At 41.7% G+C, this 10,640-nt stretch overlaps 1 pseudogene; it reads right to left on the bottom strand.

The window, feature by feature from the left end:
* Positions 1-1,679: 1,679 nt before the first annotated feature.
* LOC112426775 (large ribosomal subunit protein eL29 pseudogene) lies at positions 1,680-2,166 on the bottom strand (annotated as a pseudogene).
* Between the last annotated feature and the right edge of the window lie 8,474 nt (positions 2,167-10,640).

Genomic DNA, 10,640 nt, shown 5'->3' with positions numbered 1-10,640 from the left:
TCAGAGCAAACACAAAAGGAAGAATTATTCTGTGAAGAGAAAGGACCTGTTCCAGGGCCTAGAGACAGAAAAGAGCTTGGGAGGTGTGAGGACCTTCTAAGTGTCTATTGCTGACTAATTGTCAGCCCCTACGATGTGACTTAAGATATCAGGGGCCTTGATTCTCCTTCACAGGCCTCTCCACATGGCTGCTTGGGCTTCCTCCAGCATGGAGGCTGTGTTCCCATGGGGATGTGATGGAAGCTACTAGTCTTTTTAATCGCAAAGCACAGAAATGGCACAGTGTTACCTCCACCATATTCTTTTGGTCAACTCAGTCACCACTAATTCAGTGGGAGGAATGACAAAGAGTTTAAAAAAAAAAAAAAAGCCAGTGTGGTGGAAACACAGTTGACTAGGGATGAAGGAGCAAGAAATGGAAGGGTTTTGGAATAAGGTGATGGGAGAGAGATTTTTTTCAAGGCTTTATTGGCCATGTGAAGGACTTTGGATTTCATACTAAGTGCAGAAGAAACCTTTACTCCTTTTTCTCCCTTGCTCTTATCTCAACTGTGATAGAAGACTAATACAACTAAGGACTGGAGGGATTTCATCTTCAGTCCACAGAGCAAATCTGCATGCACATAAGATGCATTTAATGATTGTAAGGTATTAGTAAACTGTCATCTTCAACTATAAGCTCCCCCAAAGTATCATCTGTTGCTGAGGGAGCCACATAACATTCCAGATTTCCAAGTTTCAGGAACAACGCCAATATACCTCCCCAGGTGTCATACCAGGTACTGCCACACCATTTTCACATGCAGAATGGCTGCTGCTTGGTTTTTTGCCTACCTGTCACCCTCACATAGTTTATACCCCTGAACACAAAAAAGCCAACAGCCCTTCAGTTTGATTATCAGCCAGTCTGTCCATATATAAACACTGCTTTGAGGTCAGGGAGTTTGGCTGTGCCCATACAACTGAATTACTGGGTCCAACATGGCTCCCCAATGTTTTGGTGTCTTCATGGTTAGAGAACTGTGTTTCTTGGTGCCAGTTAGAGTTATTCGGTGATGAAGAAGTGAAGAGGAATAGCTTCCTTCCATTGCTAAAGCCAGAACTTCTCTGTACAACAAAGAACATAAACGTTATGACATACTGGAGAGTGGGATGATGCTACTCAACACATTAAATACCTTCTGTGCTGAGGTAGCAAGACAAGTCGGACAGACTCCAAATTCTAGAATTGCTAAGAATAGAGAGAGGAATTATCCATAAGTATGTTTTTTTTTTTTTCAATACAATGTAGTAAGTATAGGGATACAGGCATTCAAAGGGTACAATGAGATCCCAGAATTGGGGGCTCTAGCTGAGTTTTTGGGAGTGGTGAAGCAGGATAGGTTCCAAAGAGGAGGTAATTTGGGACCAGAATTTAGGAGTGGCAGTTAATAAAAGTATTTCAGACAGACAGGAAATTGAAGGAAAAAAAGGCTCTTTATGTGAGGCAGCTAGGTAAGTGTCCGTTTTGAGGAGGAGGGTTGCATAAGAGGGCAACATTACTGAAATATAACTTTAAAAAAAAATTCTGCCTCAGGTTTATTTGTACAAATAGCACGGGAAGACACCAGCCCCATGCAGACAGCAACCCAGGGGGGCCACCCCAGTCCTTCTGTCCTCACGTTGGCAGACCAAGATCTCTACTCTGAAGCCTTTGTAGGGGTCTGGGCACCCATGGGAGCCTGAGCTGGAACTGAAGCTGGAGCTGCAGCCTGGGCCTTGGTTTGGTCCTTGGTCTTGGCCTTTGGCTGGCACAGCCTGAGCCCCTTGGCAATGCAGGCACGAGCATGCTTCCTAAGCTTGCGGTGGGCAATGTAGGCAAGTCGATTGAGCTTGCAGCTGACACCCTTTGGGATCTTGGGTTTAACCTCCTTGGGCTTATGAGGGCCTTGATAGCCACGGCACGTGCACTCGTGGCTTTGGCACTGTTGACCTGCATCTTCTTTAGGCCCTTCTTCTTGTGCTACTTGGCAGAGCACTTGTTCCTCAGGAATTTGGGGTCCACTCCCTTAAGAGATTTGTATCTTTGTGTTCAGGGTTTCTTGATGCTATTTCTGTGCCATTTTCGGGACTGGTTGTGTGTGGTGTGGTTCTCGGACTTGGCCATGTCTGCACTTTAAGCCACAGCTCCTGAAGCACCTAGAACCAGAAATGGAATATAACTTTAACACAAGTTGTGACAAGGGACAGAAAGGAAAAGATAAACAGTGGGTAGATCACAGACGGCTGTATATACTATGTTAAATAACTTTGTATTTATTATGCTGTAGCTATCAATGATTTTTAAGGAGAATGGACTTCATCAGATTTTTGTTTCAGATAAATTATTCTGGTAGAAATATAAAGACAGACAATATTGAGCCAGGATTGAAAGGAAGAGAGACCAGTGGGAGCTACTGACTCAATAGTGCGGGTTTGTTATATAGGTAAACTCATGCCATGGGAGTTTGTTGTACAGATTATTTCATCACCCAGGTAGTTATCTTTTCTGCTCCTCTCCCTCCTCCCACTCTCCACCCTCAGGTAAGCCCCAGTGTCTGTTGTTTCCCTTTTTGTATCCACGTATTCTCATCATTTAGCTCCTACTTGTAAGTAAGTGAGAACATGCAGTATTTGGTTTTCTTTTCCTGCATTAGTTTGCTAAGGATAATGATCTCCAGCTCCATCCATGTCCCTGCAAAGGGCATGAACTCATTCTTTTCTATGGCTGCATAGTATTCCCCCCAAGGTGTATATGTACCACATTTTCTTTATCCAGTCTACCATTGATGGGCATTTAGGTTGATTCCATGTCTTTGCTATTGTGAATAGTGCTGCAGTGAACACACATGTGCATGTGTCTTTATGTTAGAGTAATTTCCATTCCTATGGGTATATACCCAGTAATAGGATTGCTAGATCAACTGGTATTTCTGTTCTTAGCTCTTTGAGGAATTACCACACAGCTTTCCACAATGGTTGAACTAATGTCCACTCCCATCAATAGTGTATAAGCATCCACTTTTTTCTCAGCAACCTTGCCAGCCTCTGTTATTTTTTGACTTTTTAATAATAGTCATTCTTACTGATGTAAGAGACCTATCATTAATAAGATAAGGAAATCTAATTTTAAAAAAAGACAATTTGTGACACAAGATATAGAATGATATGAGGGGTTGGAATCAAGGGGTGGTCCTTAAAACTTGGAAGAGGAACCTTATCCTCTGAGACTGGTGAAGGAAGAGTTCAGACCTCCCTATGATAGCATGTGAGGAGCAGGAAGAAGTGCATATCTGGTTGTACCCCATTTCTTATATGTTCTGAGCCCAGGGCAAAAGTATAAGTAGATATTCGCATGTCTATATCTAAATATTTAAAATTTATCAATCAAGCAAAAAATTAGTTAAATAAAATATGTCAGATAGACATGTTTAATAGAATATGCCTATCTTGACAGATATACCTTCTTTAATATTTGGGAAGCCAACTCCTCATTTAGAGTTTTGGACTCCTCAGAGTTTTATGCTAGAATACAGGGACTTGAGAGAGCCACCCCAGCCCGTGACCTAATTCTCTTGTCTTCCTATTTCTGGTCCCACAGTACACCATGAGAGACCTGCAAGGACACATGTGGACACCCAAGCCTGCAAGCCCAGACTCAGGCCACATCCCTCTGGAAACAGCCACTCCTTAGCCGCCCCTTGAGCCTAGAGATGCATGCATAATGGGTTCAGCCATCCTTGGGAGAAAAGATTCTGGAAGAAGTCCATGGAGGACCTATAAACAGGCTCATGGCAATCTGTGCAAGGAATTCTGAGGTTCTGGGTACTCATCGCATAATGTAGAAAAGGAAATGTGGTTCTGGGTGGACATGTCCCCCTTAGCTTCACACACCCCTTGCCCTGTATGGAGGAGCTCAGGTATGTGACCAGAATGATGCTCTCTAAAGATCAGGGCACAGGGCAGAAGCTCCTCTTGCCCAGGCCTAGGGGTGGTACAGTCCAGTAGCCTCCATGTTCTTGATGGAACACACACACACACACGCGCGCGTGCACACACACACACATACACACAAAGCCAAAGTTATTAGCCAACACTGAAGTTGGTCAGGAATCCATCCAGAGGAACCAATGCTACCTCTCAGGTTTTGTTCCTTTAACTCCTGGGAAACGGTATCCAAGTAGTTTGCCAGGAGAATTTGTTTTTTCTCTTGAAGTAGAAGCACTCACCAGTCAAGCAAGCATGGATTAGAATCCCTGAGGTACTACAGCTTACAGGCGTTCGCTTGGTAGATTTTTTTTCCTACTCACTGCCAATTTGAGTGGACTCATAAAGTTTGTTTTGTGCCAGAAGCATGAACTGGAAGGGGAAAAAAAAGACATCACCACAAAACTCACTTCAAAGCCAGAGAGCTCTTGAAACTGATTTCATCTCAGGAGTCCCTATCAGTGCTGAAAGCAGGTCACCTTCAGAAAGAGATCTGTCCACCATGAAGGCTGCAGAGCTTTCGTGAAGAGCAGGTCTTCTCCCCTGGCATAAAGGTAAATCTAGGTGTAAATGGCATCACTGGCCAACAGAAACAGGGGCCCACAGAAAGAGGAATGTCCAGAGAGCATTTTTTAAAATCTTGATATTAATTTTCTTTCAGAGGAAATAAAATATTTCAAAAAGGATAAGGATGGCATGAATTAAATAACAGAGCAATGACAAGACACAAGTTATATCATTTTAAAAAATATTTTTATGCATGTGTAAAATGTTCATAACGTTACTTTAGGGGTACTTTAACTTCTCTTCCTGTGTATTATACCTGAACAAAGATGGAATGATGTTTTTTTAAAAAATATTAGGATTCTAAAGACCTTTTCTACCATTAATTTTCTATAATGGCTGCTGAAATCTTATTATCTGCATTTTATTGCTATGAAAACTAAAATATAGAGCAGTTAAGTGACTATCCAGTGAACAAGTGGCAGAATTGGAAATAGCACCCAATATTTTATCCTACCTATTAAATCATATATCTTGCTAACCTAGAGGTGCCTCTTTCCACACTAATCTACTTTTGATTCATAGCTGTTGAAGTCCTGAATGCTGACCTATTAGAAATCTGTAACTAGTCAGCACCTACCTATATATTAGATTCTGTTAAGTAATTTTATTACAAGAATAAGGGGGATGAAACTGGAAACTTTTCAAAGAAATAAAACTATTCCTAAATCTTTGAAGACAGGTTAACTTATGACTTGTCATCCCATGCACCATGTATCAATGAAAAAAAAAAGTTATGGTTTAGAAAAGAAATGGTAAGGAAAATGTTCATGAAGTATTTAGATAAATTCATGCATAATGCATTCTTAATATATGGTCTAATATTAATTACCTCTGTTGTCTAAATCCTCCTACAGTAATTTGCTTTCTCTCGCAGCAATTATTATTGTCTACCTCATACCTAGATCTATGTATGCAGATTTTACTTTCTCCACTAAATTCTAAAGGTGGTGATTGTGTCCCATACATTTTTATGTCCTCTGCAGTGGGTAACAATGCCTCGCTCATGGTAGTAATAAGTTGTTGCTGAATGAAAACAATGAATATATTGGATTATATAACTAGGCTTTTTAGATTGATGTCCAAGACAACCAGATCTAGTCATTAGGTCTGTCTCTAGGACCACTGTCAAGGACAGAGCTCTGGGTGAGATAAATTGCAGGTCTAAACCAACAACAATTCTTATGCTCTAAATTCACAAACCAAATGAAAGATTGTACACTCCAGAAAGGCTGCTATTCAGATTTAAAAAAAATAAAACATATATCCCTCTTTTTGTGTTCACTCTGACTGCAGGGAAGGATATACATGTATTTCTTATCAGGCCAGAAAGACTGCCTAGCCAATAAATAAGTTAAAGATTTTTATTTCCACTATATGGGCAACTCTTGCATGGTGAACTTGCACTTAGAGAAAATCTGTTTATTGTGCAGTAAAAGGAAAGTCCCAAATAATTAGGAAGCATCATGTGTGCTCGAAGAAATGAAGTCAATAACAGTATTCCGATGTGTGTTGTATCTAAACTAAACTACAAAAGTAGCTTTTTACCATTGCATGCAAATGATGGCTGGAAAATAGCTTACTTTACGTAATTGCACAGCTGTGGGCAGTCTGGCTTCCAAAATTCAGGATGCATCTTGATAACATGTGTAGGACCCAGAAAAGGGTTAATTTTGAAAACAGTCACTTTCATATACTCAGACAGAGACAGAACACCATCATCGATGTTTAATCAATCAATAGGCATTTCTTCCTATGATATGAAGTTTACATTACCCTCCATCTGGAGAGAGTGAAGGAATAAGAAGGAAATCTGTCAAAAGCAAAATTACTTCTTATTAGCTTTGCCCGTGTCATTTCAGTTCAGCTTACTAAATGTTAATCTTTTCGATGACTTAAATAAAGCAATAGAAAGTGATTGTACTTTAACCCTCTTGTAGATTTCTCAAACACTTTAAATGCAACAATTTAGACTATACTCCAGGATGAGCTCTCATATCTCTGTCTCATAACATGATCAAGTAATTGGCCAATTACTTCATAGGTTCCATTTCTTCACCAGTTCTATAAAATCCTGTGGTTCCAGATTTCTCAAATCTTTTCTTTCTGCAGCAACTCTGCTCCCCGTTTCAGTTTCTAAGTCTACAAAGCAATGTGGTAGAATGTAACGAGTATGAATTTAGCTAGCTACAAATAGACCACATTTAAAATTTCAGTTCCATGGAACTGCCTATATGAGACCCTAAGCAATATGTTAACCTCTCTAAGACTCCATTTCTGTATCTGTAAAATGGTTACACTAGAGCCTGGCTCATAAATGAAATAACATATATGAAGTGGCTGGTACATAAAGGTCACTTAATTCATGCATATAGCCTTTCCTCACCCTCAAATGGGATCACTTGTTTTTTTCTGCATTTAGAATGATGTTTTGTGAATGGTGGTGTTTGTTTCATTTCCTAGACTCTGGCTTATTAATTCACATAGTCAAAGCATAGTGTAGAAGGTGCAAATTTGTATCTTCTATTTCAGAAAAAACAAATTAGTAAAAAATTTTTGAAATGGTGAACCAGGCTGGGCACAGTGGCTCACACTTGTTGTAATTCCAGAACTTAGGTAGGCTGAAGTGGGAGGATCGCCTGAGGCCAGGAGTTTGAGATGAGCCAGAGCAACATAGAGAGACCTCTGTTACTACAAATTTTCTTTAACTAGCCATGTGGCATTTGCCTGTGTCCTAGCTATTCAGGAGGCTGTGGTGGGAGGATCACTTGAGCTCAGGGGACTGGGGCTGCAGTGAGCCATGTCTGTGTCACTGCACTCCAGCCTGGGCAACAGAGTGAAACCCTGTTTCGAAAAAAGAAAAAAAAAAAAGCCAACCAAGCAAGTGTGTTTAGTTGATGACCTAATGACCAGGGAGTAAGATTGTTTAATGCTTTGGTAAGTTATTTTAATTTTGTTATGTATTATAAGTTTGATTATTACCATTACTGGGGTGGAAGTGAGGGGGTGGTCAGGACAAGTGCATATCTTCCTGAATGGATAAATAAGACAGAGGAGGGCACGTGACCTAAATGTGTGTGCTACAGACCATGCGTACTATTCTCCATCGTATATCTCCCAAATTTTCTCAGTAAAGAAAGACATGAACAAGAAGCCCCCTCCTTAACAAGGTCTCGCTGTGCCCCTAGGATTTCCCCATTCATGCCTACAATGTTAAAGGCTTCCGAAGGAAGAGTCTTCAGACCTTCTGTACATGTAGTGACAATCATCTGCTGTGTACAGAAAACCTCCAGGAAGAAGAGAGAGAGCTGCTGCCATTGTGTTTAAATTCCTAAGATCAACACTAGGCAGTTTAAGGTAATAAATCGCAATAGTTCTCATTGTAGCAATTTCTTTTTTATTCATATTTTTATTGACAAATCATAATTGTATCCATTTGTAAGGTACAATGTGATATTTTGATATATGTATACAATGTGTAAAGATTAAATCAAGTGAATTAACATATCCATTGCTTCACTTCTTCTTTGTGGTGCGATATTTGAAATTTACTCATTGCTATTTTGAAATACACAATTTCTGTCTAGTTCAGGGCCACATGGGCAGCCATTAGAAAGTGGTGTAAAATCAGTGGGTACTAATGAATAATGAATGAAGGCTCCCTCCCAAACCAGGCGATCTAATGGAAAGTTTAACATAATTTCACAATCCAAACCATTGTTCACCCACTTGTTCTGCTTCTTGCTCTCTGTATATCCTACCTTTGTGTGTGCAGGCTGCTCAGCCACTAAGAAACCTATTACCTGGAACAAGTTCAACCTGCTGCTTTCGTCTAACCTAGACTTTGCAACACAAGAAGAAATCCTTCTGTATTAACAAACTAGAATATGAATTATAAGTGTTAGGTATTCTTTGGTCATGAGGGTTCCACAAGGTTGTCCATTGAGCATGCTCATGACATGACATCAAGCCTGTCAAAGTGGAGCAGCATGGATTTCATTTGTGATGGGACCTCCTGAAAGGTGCCAAACCAGACAGAATGTAGCCAATCAATGACCATTCACCAGCACAGAGAGTACAAGAAATATCACATTTCCTTATTTTTCTGTTTTCTTTCTTTTCTTTTTTTTTTTTTTTTTTTGAGACAAAGTCTCACTCTGTCTCCCAGGCTGGAGTGCAGTGGCATGATCTCGACTCACTGCAACCTCTGCCTCCTGGGTTCAAGTGATTCTCCTGCCTCAGCCTCCTAAATAGCTGGGATTACAGGTGCACACCACGCCTGGAAAATTTTTGTATTTTTAGTAGAGATGGGGTTTTGCCATGTTGGCCAGGCTGGTCTCCAACTCCTGACCTCAGGTGATCCACCCACCTCGACCTCCCAAAGTGCTGGGATTACAGGCGTGAGCCACCGCACCCAGCCTCCTTATTTTTCTCTAAATCAACTTAAGTCCAATTCTAATCCCCACTCTCCTGAGAAGTAGAAAAGTTAAACTCAGTCATTACTGGAGCTCTCCAACCAAAGGTCACATAAAAGTACCCGGTCTGAAGCAGGACGAGACACTGGGGAGGCCCCACTGGTTGTGAGACATCGGGAGACACAGAAAACCACCAGGGTCTCCATGGTCCTGGCCCTTTGGGATAGGGCCACTCATCTGCTTCTGTTCCATTTGTGGGGTTCAGAAAATCCTCAGCAAAACTGGAAGTGCCCTGCCTCTGAGGTACATCAAACAGGTGTCCCATCTGAGTCATGCTGCTCCCTTGGGTGGCTGCCACTAGAGGGGACATGCCCCCTACTGCTGATGAAACTCATCAACCTCCAACCTTCTGTCCCCTCCCTGCTCAAAGCTCTCAAAAGCATTCTGGGCTCTCCCCGCCTTCTCTGGTGAAATCTAATCTCATCTGAGCTTAGGCTTTTTCAAAAATCAGGAAGACCTTCTGCTTTTGAGGCAACAGAAGGCAAAGCCTGGATTTCGGTTAGAAATGGGAAGGATGGAAGTGACTCCAAGAAGGAAGCAAAACTGAAATCTTAGGAAATTATCCCATCCCGTCAGTGTCATAAATAAGCAGATGAGTTGCCCTTGACTTCCTGGCCTGGGAACTGGGTAGGACCAACTCTCCCAGACAGAGAAGTCTTAGGAGCTACACTCAGGATGCACCACCCCCAGGCACACTGGCTAAGTGTGAGAACCAAGAAATTATCATGGGTGTTTCAGGCAGCACCGCCGTGTGCCTTCCCACCCATCCCTCAAGGGATTCTGGGCAGAGGTTCCCATGGGGTTGGAGTAGCAGTAAATTCAATGGAATAGGAAGATGAACTGAAAGAATCACAAGACCAAAAGCATGGCAGGAATCTGCAAATACAAGACCAGCTTACCTTTGAGACTAAAATCCAGCTGGACATTTGTGGAGAGGTCACCTTATTCATGACCAAAGGGCTGACCAGATCCACGCCAGCAGGCAGTGCTGAAGAGGAAGAGGGAAACTTCCCCACAGGACAGCACTGGCACCTACAGCTGGCTTGAAAGGGCCCTGAGGACCAAGCAGATAAGAGAGGTCATGTTTAGACAGGGACTATTGAGAGCCATGACATGGACACACAGCCTTGCAATGGACACACAGCAGACAAACAGCAAGGGAATCACAGGGCACCAGAACAAGAGGACTGGCAAGGCAAACGTGCCCAAGGCTTGGAGATTCTGCCAGGGAACTGGGGCCTCCATATACAGGAATCCCACTGCTAGAGGTTCTGGAAAAAGTCCCCTCTAGACATGGACTTCAACTGTGCCCTGTCTAACTGGTATTGCTGAGACAACTTCAGTTACACTTTCAAGCACAAGCAAAAATCTCTTCATATTATAAGAGAAAAGATCATCCTTTTAAGCAATGAGGTCTCATGTTCTGGTCCCCAGGTAATTTGACAGAGATTGAACTTAGCAAATGTTTACGGAGACAGAAAACAACGATTAACAAATTCATTAATTCAATTAGGGCACAGGGTAGCTCCTCCAAAAATGTTTGTTGTTGCTGCTGCTGATGATAATTAAAATCTTGTTTATAGATAGGTTGTGGTA

Source organism: Macaca nemestrina, chromosome 5 (assembly GCF_043159975.1).
Source record: "Macaca nemestrina isolate mMacNem1 chromosome 5, mMacNem.hap1, whole genome shotgun sequence".
NCBI lineage: Eukaryota > Metazoa > Chordata > Mammalia > Primates > Cercopithecidae > Macaca > Macaca nemestrina.
Note: the sequence above shows the minus strand (reverse complement) of the source record. Positions and strands in the feature narration are given on the sequence as shown.